Source organism: Talpa occidentalis, unplaced genomic scaffold, assembly GCF_014898055.3.
Source record: "Talpa occidentalis isolate TD23 unplaced genomic scaffold, MPIMG_talOcc4v2.1 talOcc4.656, whole genome shotgun sequence".
NCBI lineage: Eukaryota > Metazoa > Chordata > Mammalia > Eulipotyphla > Talpidae > Talpa > Talpa occidentalis.
Window position 1 is genome coordinate 16409 of NW_023605035.1, and position 12637 is coordinate 29045.

The 12637-nt window shown below is 44.5% G+C and overlaps 1 pseudogene; it reads right to left on the reverse strand.

Moving 5' to 3' along the window:
* Nucleotides 1-7455: 7455 nt before the first annotated feature.
* LOC119230330 (60S ribosomal protein L7a-like) lies at nt 7456-8219 on the reverse strand (annotated as a pseudogene).
* Between the last annotated feature and the right edge of the window lie 4418 nt (nt 8220-12637).

Sequence of the window (12637 nt, forward strand, 5' to 3'; positions counted from 1 at the left end):
CTTCTGCCTGCTCTGCTCCCCGCTCTGGCTCTGGTGAATTCTCTCACCCTCCCGCGCTTCTGACTGTACCCAGTGCTTGTATAAACAAATAAATAAATAAATAAAACATGCCTCTATTAAAAAAGTCATTGTTTATTAAAAAAAAAAAAAATATATTAAAAGTCCTCTTGGGTTCTGATATAAAAGACTTCCAGAAATAGAATGAATCTAAGATATTTCTGGGGAAACAGCCACCGTGGAAGTCAGGACCCATCTACTCACCAAACAATTAGCACTAGTGCTCACATCAAATGACAAATTCCAGCCAATGAATGAGGGTGAGTGGTACTAATGTCCATACTCTCTAGTGTACAATTGCCCCCTTATCCACACCTATTGGCAACCATCAAATGATGGTGATTCCATCAACTAGATTTAGAAGACCTATGCCGACAAGCAGTAAGAACAAAAATTAGCAAACTTTTGTTGTTTCGCAGGCCACTGAGATTTGGGGGATTGTTGTATATCACGTCATTTATCCTGATACAAGCTGGATTCTTCCTCTCTGCCTTTTACAAGAGGTGACAAATAACCAGCTCTATTTACTCAAGATACAGGCCCCCAAGTGTGTGTTTTATTTTATTGCTAATAAGCCTATTAAAAATTTACAATTTAGGGGCCTCTCTGGTGGCACAGAGGTTAAAGTCTCAGTGCTATCAAGCTATCACCTGCTACTGTGGCCTCTCCTGTCTCGCCCGCTGCTCCCCTCAGCAGCATATTTCAGTAGATCCACCCGTTCTATTCCCCACTCTGTCTCTGGTGAACCCTCTCACCCCCTCACCTCTGGCCTACACCCCAGTTCTTGTATGCATAAATAAATAAATCTTTAAAAAATTACAATCTAAAGTTCATCAGTACAAAACATTCCTGTAGGTCTTTTTTCCGGGTAAAGATCATTTGTTCTATCTGACAAGGCAGCTGAATTAAAGTCTAATAATGGCCACATAGGGATGACAGATTCACTTGGGAGGAAAACGCAGATGTGAGCCAAGCAAGGGGAGAAGGAAGGTCCCCAAAAGAAGTCTACACATATTAATGTTGAGATGGGAAACATACATTAATTCATTCAACACATACTGAGAGATCTCTCTGTGCTGAGCCTTGTCCAAAGGCTAGAGAAAGAACAGTGAACAGGACAGACAAAATCCCTCTTGTCATGGTGTTTATATTCCAATGGAATAGGGGGAGATAATGGCATGACTCCAAATGCATCAAAAAGCATTCGATTATAAACTCCCCATTTCACATGAGCTGAGCATCCAGCTGAATAAATGAGAAATGTAGCAAGCCAGCAACTTTCCTCTTGCCTCAACATCCAGGGTGAAGTCTGAAGCACTATGTGTGGTAATCCAACCTACACCATCTGGGGCCCCAAAATGCCGGTCATTAATTTGGCTTAAACTCTTAAATACTGGTTTTTTATTTCCCTGCATAGGAAACAATGGCTCTTTCTTCTCCTGGCTGCACCTGGGGTCCTGCCCACTAGAGAAAGAAGCAGAGCTGATGTTTTGATCACTACATCTGGCATCTAAGTTGCCCTTCATTCCCTTGGGAACTTGCGAAAACCCCATACTGTCTAAGAACAGACTCTTACTCAGGTAATTAGCTACCCAGGCTGGAAGTTTCTGGGGGCATATCCTTAAGCCAATTGCAACTCCATTCTTGAGTCACCATCAGCAATCCTGTCACAAAGATTGTGACAGACACTTTGTTCTCACAAGTGTGTGCTGTCTTATCTCTGTACCTTGTGTCTCTCCAGGACTCTGCAAAGATTCTGGCACAAAGTATAATTGCCAGATATTTGAAGAACAAACATACCCTAGGACATCCTACACCTCAATCGAAGATAGATAGAGACAGACACAGAACGCTGATTAACAGAAGCTGGGAGGTTGGTTCCATTGTTCACCTCCTTTGTGATGGGACCAGAGCTCCCTCTTGGTCACACCATCACAGTCACTATTCTAATATTATACTCTAAGACCAAACCCAATTAATCATTCTTATATTAGCAAAGCATAGCGACCATTGACGGTAACTGGTCATTGATGGAAACTGGGACTCGTTTGAGAAGTTGCTGCTTTTAGAACCTGAACAAGAGATGTTCAAGATGAACCTGAGACAGATTCTTGTGCCAGAAAGCAAAAGCTTTCAGAGACCAACAGAGACAGGAGCTCCGGTGAATCACCTTGGGACAACTTGAACTATCTAAGAAAACAACTTCATTAGATTGAAACACTGTGTGGAATGTATGTGTGTGTGAGTGTGTGTGTGTACATACAAATATATCTAATTGCATAATAGATATATATTTATGAATTCATAATCATACTCTAAAAATGTATTAGTAAAAAAAATTCTTTAGTCACATTTGTAGGTTGCTGGAACACCAACTCATTATACTGAAAATTGATGATGATAACAAAGGGGAAGAATCAAGTATTAAAATACCTGACCTCAGGCAACTGCTTGATGTCTCAGAGTTTACATTCATAAAATAATTTATAAAATAATTATACAAGTCGTACCTACTTCTTAGGATTTTTGTGAGGATTACATGAATTAATAGCATAGCTCAGGAAATCCTATGTGAAGAGTTTCCAAGTGAAGCAGATCTCTGAGGATATTTAGACTGCTGTTTGCCGGAATGGGGTGCTTGCAAGACCCAAGGTGTGATTCAACATTCTCAGGCTGTGACCTGATTCCAAGCTGCTGACCAAAAGGGTTAAATGTTGATTCTCTTTCCTGACATGATTCGCAATCTCCCCCTTGAAACCTAGGCTGGTTTATAATTACTGTGTTCCTCACTCACCAGAGATGGAGTGTGTTCCCTAAAGGCCCAGCTAATGGTCCAAGTTGCATGTCCATGTATGCCCTGGGGCCTCCTGCATAACAAGGCCCCTGATGTTTATCATCACTGCAGGAAATCTTGGTCCTTCCAAAAGAACCCTTACAAGGGTCATGCCTTCCTAGTTTGAGCAAAAGACTCCCACAGTACACACGGATATGCAAGGGAGAAATCATAGACTACACACTAGCCCTGGTAGGAGGGAGAATTCAGTCCTTACAATCCCCATGAAGATTCAGTGGCCTTGAAGGTACTCATAGAGCCAAATGGACCCTATACGACCACAGCTGGATGGCACCTCCCAGATTCTGAATGAAAGGACTAAGGACAGATGGCTTGAGAAATGATACTCAGGAGCCAGTTTTCTAGAAATTAAGGTTCTTATCATGATCCCCTGAGAGAGAAGATTAAGTATTGTCTCACATCCCTGCTCCTGAGCTGAGACATGTGGGTAAGAAGCAGGCCCGATCTGATTATACCACGATATTGAACATACCAGGGTCCTCACCTACTTGATAACCATGCCGAGAGGCTCCGATAATAGGCCAGTTGAGTAGTGTGGTTTTTTATATCATCAGCTCCATGGATGAAGATAATCCTCTAATGTGCTGGGGCTTAGTCATTGTTTGGCACTGAACCATAAGAGGAGGTTTCTCCTACATTTCCTCTTCCCCTTCCAGCTGTGTCTTATAAGTTGCTGTCCCTTTAACCACAGGTTGTCCAGAGAAACACAACTCTCCTCCCAGGGGATTATAATCCTCCCAACTGGATCCTTCACACCAGAGACTCAGGCTCTGATGGCATAGGTGCCTGCAAAAAAAAGGAGGAAGGAACTGATATCCCGGCAGATGCAGAGTTGAGATTTTGCGAAGGGGCTGAAGGTCTTTCTGGATCAATCGTACCATTTTCTGGTAAGGAAAAAATGCACGTGGTTCTGCAGAGGTGACTGGTGAGTGAGAAGTGAGGAAATCATGTTTAAATCTATAGAACAGCAGTAAGAGAAGAGAATGTTGTCTTGCCTTAATTGGATAACTGCAGGACTAACTAGCCCTCCATTACTGTCCCTTTGGCAGAAAAGTGGACTGTTCTCCTACCTTACAAAGATTGGTCAAAATAAATCTATGCTCTGTGGTGGCTTTCTTTGCCTGGGCTCTGGAGAAAACAAAGACAGGCTGAAGTTTAGGCTGCTTTGTTAGGTGAACGACCTTTGGTAGATTACTTACCTCTCTGTGTCTTGGCCACATTATGTGTACGATAAAATACCTGTCTGGTGGGGCTGTTGGGAGAATTAAATAAGATATGGCAAAGAAATGCTTATTGTAATATTGAGGGCACGCCAATTGCTTGAACTGTTTTTTCACTGTTAAGTTTTCCATTTATACACTGGAAATCATTAAGACTTTAGAAATCATCTAGTTCAACTCTGGTGCTGTTACAGATACTTTGACATTTTGTTAAACACATTTACGTACAAACTTCTTTGTATTTACATACAAACCTCTACATTTCCATACAAATGTCTTGACCTAAAACAGCCAGTAACCCTCAGATTTGGTCCTGGAATCCTAGAAACATCCCACGGAATCTCAAATCAGGAACTGGCTCTGTTCAATGCAAATGGCGGCTCTTCGGCGATGTGTGGTCATACTGAAAAATCAAAGATAAATAAAGAAGGAAAGATATTGGTTGAAAATTTTTTTTAATTTTTTCATTCATTATTTTCTTATGTCATTGTTAATTTTTGGACAGTATTTCATTTCTCCCCTCAGATGTAGTCCTAGTAGTTCTCCCACCACCGTAACACCCATGATCTAACTCCCCTGTCCCTTATGCTCTTCCCTCAACTTTTTTGACCCTTCTTCCCCCTCCACTAATATATGCCTCATATCTATGGTCGACTTACAAATTTTGTCTTTTCCTAACCCTTTGTTAATTTTCTCTATATTCCACATATAAGTGAAACCATCCAATATTTATCTTTTTCCTTCTTCTTTATTTCACTTGCATAATCCCTTCCAGTTCCATCCATGTTGCTGTAAGTGGCACGAGTTTATCATTTTTGATCACCAAGTAGTATTCCGTTGTATGTATAGGCCGTATCTTCTTGATCCATTTATCTGTTTTGGGGCATTTAGGTTGTTTCCATATCTCAGCTATTGTAATTAGTGCTGCAATAAAGATAGGTTAAAATTTAATTGAATATCCTACTATGTGATGCCTTGATTTGTATTTTATTAGCAATTATTTTGCTTGCATTTGCAAAATGCATTCTGTTTATGTACCTAACATTAGAAATGCTGAGTACATATTTGGATCAGATCTGTTCATGATATTTAGTCTTAGATTCATTGGCAGGTGATTGTTGATGGTTTATTAATATATGAAAAATTTATCCATGGAGGTATGGGAAATAAGAATAATTCATGAAAATTCATCATTTTTTAATTTAGTGGAGAAGATGGAAAGGAGATTTGCATTAAAAATAGTCTGTTATGTTTCTGTCCTATTTTCCTTGAAGAAGCAAGAATGTTCCAGGTGTCCCATGTCTTGAGTCTTTCTAATTCATCATTAAACTAGGACCCTGGAAAGGTAAAACTGATAGGAGGGAAGGCTAAAGTGCTTCAGAGGATGAGAGCTCAGTTCAGTGACAAGGCCTTAGACATGGAGACAGGGCATTCAAAGAGGCAGAAATAAACTAAGCCTCCAAGATGTTGGTTTCTCCAATCCAACAGTTTTTCTACTTTTTTTGTCTGTCAGGTGGCTAAACCCTTCTGCCATAAAGAGTTCTAAGGTTTGATTTTGAATGTGCAGCATTAGCACAGATGCTGTGGTAAGGCTCTCACACCCCCAGTGAGCCAGTGAAGAAAGCAGTTATTACAGACAGCCCTCCCACTTCCAATGACTTAATTGATGATTCATCAACTTTATGATGGTGTGAAAGTGACATGCATGCATGCATTAGAAACCATACTTCAAATGTTGAATTTTGCTCTTTTCCTGGTAAGCCAGCTGTTCCTCTCTTACGGACGTTGGATATGGTCAGTAAGCCACAGCTCCCAGTCAGCCAGCTGATCTGAGGGTAAACACCAATAGCTTATAGTCTCCTGTTTTGCCAGCATTTGGGGATATTTGTTTTGTGCTTTTGCATCCCAGTATGGCTACTTTTCACTTTCAGTACAGTATTCTTTTTAGTGAAAACATTACATGAGAGAGACAACACTTCATTATAAAATAGGCTTTGTGCTAGATGATTTTGCCCAACTGTCAGCAAATGTACATGTTCTGAACATATTCAAGGTAGGCTAGGCTAAGCTATGATGTTCAGGAGATTAGGCTGAAAGTCGATCTTCAGCTCAGGATGGGTTTATGAAGATGTAACCCCATCACAAGTACTCTTGTTTTGCACAGATGAAATGAGACTTCAAGATGTTAAATAACTTGGCAACGCCATGTAGAGAGTCAAGTGCATGTGGGAGGTGTGTGTGTGTACGTGTGTGTTTAGGCGAGGGATGCAGGCTCACTTTCAGCAGAATGCTAAATCATGAACCCCTTCCACTTGTCCTCTACTTCTTTACTCCTGATATCTCCACCACATTTCAGGAAATTGCCCAGGTTAGAAATGATCTCTCTTCTTTCTATGCTGACATAATAAAGCGTTGAATACCTATGGCACTGCCAGAAAGAGCTCTTCTGGGCTACACTAAATTGCACCAAGTGGGGCTCTCACTTCTTCAGATATTATGTGTAGCAAAGAGGGGATGTCAACAGCAATTAGGGGGTGATACACCTTGCACCCTTGTTTTAATGTTTGTTATCGCCATACTGGAGACACAGTCATCCTTTGCAACTGTAGATTTTTCTACTCTGTTGTGAGGTAATTAAGGATTGAAGGACAAAAAAGGCAAGGGAGTTCACCATCAATAAGAAAACTTTATTAAACAAGGTAGGATAAAGGAAACTGAATAGCAGAGAGGTTTAACAGGCAAGCTCTGAAGTCAGGGCATGTAAGTTCAAACCTTGCCTCTGCTGCCATAAAGTGGATGACATTGGGCAAATTATTTATTGCACTTTCCCTGCCTGCAAAATGGAGGTAATAATAACAACAACCTCACAATTTTGTCACAAATGTTGAATGATATCAGGGATGCAAAATGGCTGTATTCAATAAACATTAGCTTTTATTATTGAAGATAGCCCTGTGCATGGTGTCAAGTGCCAATGATGCAGTACAGAGCCTCGCCCACACTATATAGGGAGGCCAGGGGGCCAAGGCATAGACATTAAAAACAATAATTAATAATACAAGATAGACAATTGTCACATGAGTAGTATAAAGGCACACTATGGAAATTCAAGAAAGACATAATCACAGAATTAGGAAAATGTTAGAACACAGACGGGAGTCTAGAAAGGAACTTGAAGCTAGAGTTTGCAAGAGTTGGGTATAAAATCCAGGTCTCTGGATTCCTTGCATAAGATTGTTTCATGAGATTATGCCACGAAAGTACCAGTGAAAATAATCCCTTTTTTCCCCATCAGCACCGGCTGAAGGAGAATATTTATCATTTTTATGTACCGAACCACAAGGGTTCACATTTGGTGGTGAATTCTGCAGCCTTCCATCTTCTCCAACTTAGCAATGGGGCCCACAGGTTTGGGCCCAAGATGTAGCCTCTGTAGTGATGGCAGCTCTCATCATCTCTGTCACTGTGATTGGTCCTGAAAGTTCCACGAGCTTATCTGAAGCTTGTCTTCTGGGTAAACCTGTGTGAAGGCATCGGTGGTACAAGTCTCTCTGTGGACCAAGCGCCCCAGCCTCACTTCCCATGGGTTATACAGTAAGGAACCCCCACCTTCCCACACAGGCCAGGCAGGAACAGGACGACTACCAGCTTGATGGGGGCCACGTGATATGCAGTCACCACCAGTTGAGCCTTCTTCTCCAGCAGGGTGGTGACAGCATTAACCCTGCTCAAAGGTCAGGTGGCCACCTTGTGGGACATCCCCTGTGCCAGCAACTTTCTTCTCAGCCCGGGCCAACAATCTCTGTTTCTCCTATTTGCTCTCTGGTTGGTGCTGGTGGGCCAGCTTAGACAGTTGAGTAGGTCTTTGGCGATCCAAGCGCACAGGGTGAAGTGGTCAATGTGGGAGGCACTTTCAGTCATGTGTAGAAGATAACCCCTGGCTGCTGCAGTCTGATGTAGCGGCTGCATCTGGTGACAAAGCCGGTGAGGTCCCTTTGGGGCAGGATGGCTTGTCCAGGCTTTTACTACAACCCAGGATTTACCATCTTCTTGGCCTCCTGCTCCTTGACCTCTTCTCCTTTCTGCATCTTGGATGACTGCAGAAGCCAAAGAAAATAATCTCAACAATATTAGCTAAAACCTTGAAGGCATTTTGTACATGCTTGGCATTTCACACACACTGTCTTCTATTAAATTGTCATAATACCCCCAGGAGGCAGGTATGACATATGCCGCTACAGATGTGAACACTGAAGTCCAGGAAGGATAAGTAATTGGCCCAAAATCCTACAGCCAGAAAGTGGCTCCAATCCAGGAGTTGAATCAAGGTCCCTAACCAGCCACAGCAAAGGGCTAAAAAGGACAGGAGGTGGGAGTAGCCAGAAGCAGGGAGTAGGACAGGACAGATCTTAGGGTGGAAATAGACACTCAGCAAAAGTGGATGGGGCGCCGACTGCAGGAGGAAATCCACGCGGAGGAGTAGCAGATACAGTTGGAACAATATGAAGCAGACAGGGGAGGCCTCGAATGCTGGTTAATCCAGGGCAAACATTCTGTGCATCTATGGATTGCTTGGGGAGAAGGTGAGCCTGACATTGTAGGGCATTTTTCAGGGTGCCCCGCAGCTCCCCAGGAGCACACAGTGCACTTCCCAGTCTCACTGCAGAGGGCCAGCAGACTCACCCCCTCTGCCTCTCCCCGCAGGCTGTGGTTCTCCCACATTCACAGCAGCCAGCCAGGCCTCCCGGGAAGCATGAAGATTCTCCTCCGCAGCCGGATGGCGCTGAGGCTCCTCTGGCTCCCCAGGCCACCCAGCCGGCTCTTGCACAAAGACCACCCACTCTGGGCACCTCTGACCCTCGCGGACTTTGAAGCCATCAATCGCTGTGAGAGGGCCCTGCCTAAGAACTTCAACTTCGCGGGGGACGTGCTGGACCAGTGGTCCCTGAAGGAGCAGGTGCCAGACGAAGGGGCTCCCCCAGCGCTCGGTGTCCACTTACCTCTCAGTCTCCCTCCCCCCTGTTCTGGGTCCATTTGCCACTTCTGATTCCACTTTTCCATCCTCTTGGCTTCCTTTGTTTTCTACCTGCTCAGCTCCCTCTCCCCAGGGAAGACCTGTGAGCCTCCACTCCCAGTGGCTTTTTCTCTGGAAACCCCGCAGCCCCCACATCGTGATGTATCTCTTCCTTCATTTTTTTCTTCAGTGCCCACCTAACTCTTCTGTCCCTCTCCCATTTGGGCTAGTCACAGGCTTAAGTAAAAAGCTGTCATTTAAGCTTTGGCTTCATGAGTAGTCATGGTTGGAGCAATTAGGAGAGAATTAGAGGTTGGGGAGAGAAAGAGAAAATGCCTTCCAGTGTGTTTGCTGTGTGAGCTCAGGTCAAGATCCCTGGTTACCGGTATCTGCCCCTTGCAGGCACTGGGCTAAACACTTTACTTGTCAGTGGTCATCCAGATGCCCATGAGGACCCGCTGTGCTTCAGAAGATGGTGGCAGATGCTAACTACACACGGTGTTAAATAATGTCAAATCAGTGCTTCCTATTAAATAGATGGAGGGGCTTCCTCTAATTCCATTATGTCTTTACCATCTTTTTTATAAAGATTTATGTTATTTATTTATGCATTCAAGAGCTGGGGTATAGGCCAGAGTTGTGGGGGGTTGGGGTAGAGGATTCAGCAGAGACAGAGTGGGGAATAGAACAGGTGGATCTACTGAAATACACTGCTGAGGGGAGCAGCAGGTGAGACAGGAGAGGTCTGCTGTGCCATGTGGGTAGCTCCCTGGCCGGGGATTGAACTCGTGCTGCAGTGGTTACAGATAGCTTCATAGTGCTGCAACTTCACCCCTTGCCCCACCGGGGAAGGCCTGTCTTTAACATCTTTATAACACTTGCTAAACTGTCCTTTCAACAAAGAGCAAATAGAAATTGATCGTTCTAGATAAAATGTAAGGACATGCTGTGTTTTCGGTATATTCACTTTTCAGTAACCTATTGTTAGCAAATGGTCCTGATTCTCCACTTATGGTGGAGGTTAAACACACTTTCCTCCTTAAGGAAATGTATACACATAAAGTGAGTGATGTAAAGAAAACTACAAAGAACAATGGCACAGGTGTAGACAGGCCTGGCGAATATAGTGATACTCCAGTGACCAAAGATTGAGAAACACTGACGCATATTATTTCATCAAATCCCCATCACCTGGAGGTGCAGATAAGGAACTGAACCTCGTAAAAGTTAAGCTACGTATCCAGGGTCACCAGTTCCAAAGGGACATGAACCAGTCCCTGATTTTGTGGTGCTTTCATTCCTGGGGCAGGGAATTGTCTGTAATCAGCCCAGTAGAAGAAGTCGCCTACAACAGAGCGAGCACAAAGCTGCGGGAATGCAGAGGAGCAGGTGGGGAGGAGAGGCGGCTAAGGAAGGCTTCACCGAGGAAGTGAAATGAAAAGGAGGCTTTGAAGTACTTTCCAGAAGGGAAGGTGAGAGGCGCATTCCAGATAAGGAAAAAAGGGGAAGCAATTTTATTTCCCCAGGTAGTACCTTAAAGCAAGGAGTTTTTCAGTAGAGATTTGCTTTCTCAACACCTGGGTGAAAACTTTCCTCCAGGAATCAATCAATCAAGTTGACCCCCCCAGCCCCAGACGCAGTGGACTCCACCCTGCTCTTTATTGCCTATAAAACCCACCTTGGCCCTTTGGGTGACGAAAGATGTGAGGTTCCCGCTCAATCTTAGTACACACTGAGGGTGATTAGGGTGGAACAGAATCCAACTGAAACAAGAGATGCATCCCAAGGGGCACGGGGAGCTCACAAGATTGGGCCGGAAGGACAGTCAGGCAGGAACCGAGGGCAGGAACGGGACAGTTCCCTGCGGTGCGGAAGCAACAGGATCCCCCACATGGGTTTTGTTTCAACTAGTTTCCACCTTTTGGCTCTTCCCAGAAAACGGATGTGATTGGCCCAGCTGGGGTCCGATGCCCACCCAGTGGTCAGGGAAGGAGGGGCACTGTGATGGGTTGAGTTCAATGGGTGAGGGCAGTCCCCCTCAAAGGCAGAGGGGGTCTGTCACCAGAATCCATAGGCTCTTCTCTCTGTCCCCCCCCCACCCCTGTGCCCCTGGCCAGACAGGAGAGCGGCCAGCCAACCCGGCCCTGTGGTGGGTGAGTGGCAAAGGGGATGAGGTGAAGTGGAGTTTTGGAGAACTGGGCTCCTTGTCCCGAAAATGTGCAAACGTGCTCACCAAGCCCTGCGGCCTGAACAGAGGAGACCGAGTCGCCGTGATCCTGCCCCGAATCCCAGAGTGGTGGCTCATAAACGTGGCTTGTATGCGAACAGGTGAGTGTCCATTTCTAACAATTCAAATAGTGCAGGCTGAGAGTCTTCTGAAGTGTTAGTTAGTTCTGACTAAAGTTGTGCCTACAAAGGGCAGAAAAATAACAATTGAAATCAAGACCAATTGTCAGGTAATAGTCATTCTCTTCAGAGGTAGGTGTTATTGTGATATACTTTTTGCAGAAAAGAAAACTGAGGTGGGGCCTCCCTGGTGGGAGAGGCGGTTGAGCTCAGTGCTGTGAAGCTGTCCGCAGCCTCTGCAGCGCAGGTTCGATCCTGGCCGGCCGGGGAGCTACCCACATGGCGCAGCAGACCTCTCCTGTCTCGCCTGCTGCTCCCCTCAGCAGTGTATTTCTTCAGTCTGCTGTTCTGTTCTGTTCCCCACTCTGTCTCTGGTGAATCCTCTCACCCTCCCGCCCAACTGGCCTGTACCCCAGTTCTTGTATAAATAAATAAATATTTTTTTAAAAAAGAAAAGAAAAGAAAACTGAGGTGCAGAGAGGTTGAAAAGCTGCCCAAAGTCACACCTCTGGAAAGTGATGCAGTCGTTGAACACAAGCTCCATAGTCTGGGCCAGCAGGTGTACGTGCCAATTGTCATGCTGGACCACGTATTTGTCCAGATGATCCGGGACTTACATGGATTCTTCTCCCTGATATAAAAACACAGAAGGGAGAAAAAGCATGAAAATACAAGCACTTGTAGGAACGTGACAGTGGATCCCAGTTGGAAACCCTCTGCCTCTTTTCTCCTCTTTTGAGGTACCATTGGTTTACAACACTAAGTTTCACACCAGCTTCCCACCTCTGTTCAGTCCATACCTCCTACCTGTCCCTCCCACTCACCTTCCCTTTGGCAGCCACAGTTCTGTCCTCAGAATCCAAGGTTTTGTTTTATCCAGTCCTCCTTCGGCAGCCATTTATGCCGCTTCCATATCTCGTCTACTGTGAATGCCACAATAAACATGGGGGCGCACATATCATTTCAAATCAGTGTTTTCACATTCTTTGGATACTTACAGGTAGAATTACTGGATCACAAGGTAGTTTGATGTTTTATTTTTTGAGGAAGTGCCAAAATGGCTTTACCAATTTGCGTTTTCAACAATAGCATGCAAGGCTTGCTATTGCCACACTTGCTGTCCCTTGTCTTATTTGAACAGGTCAC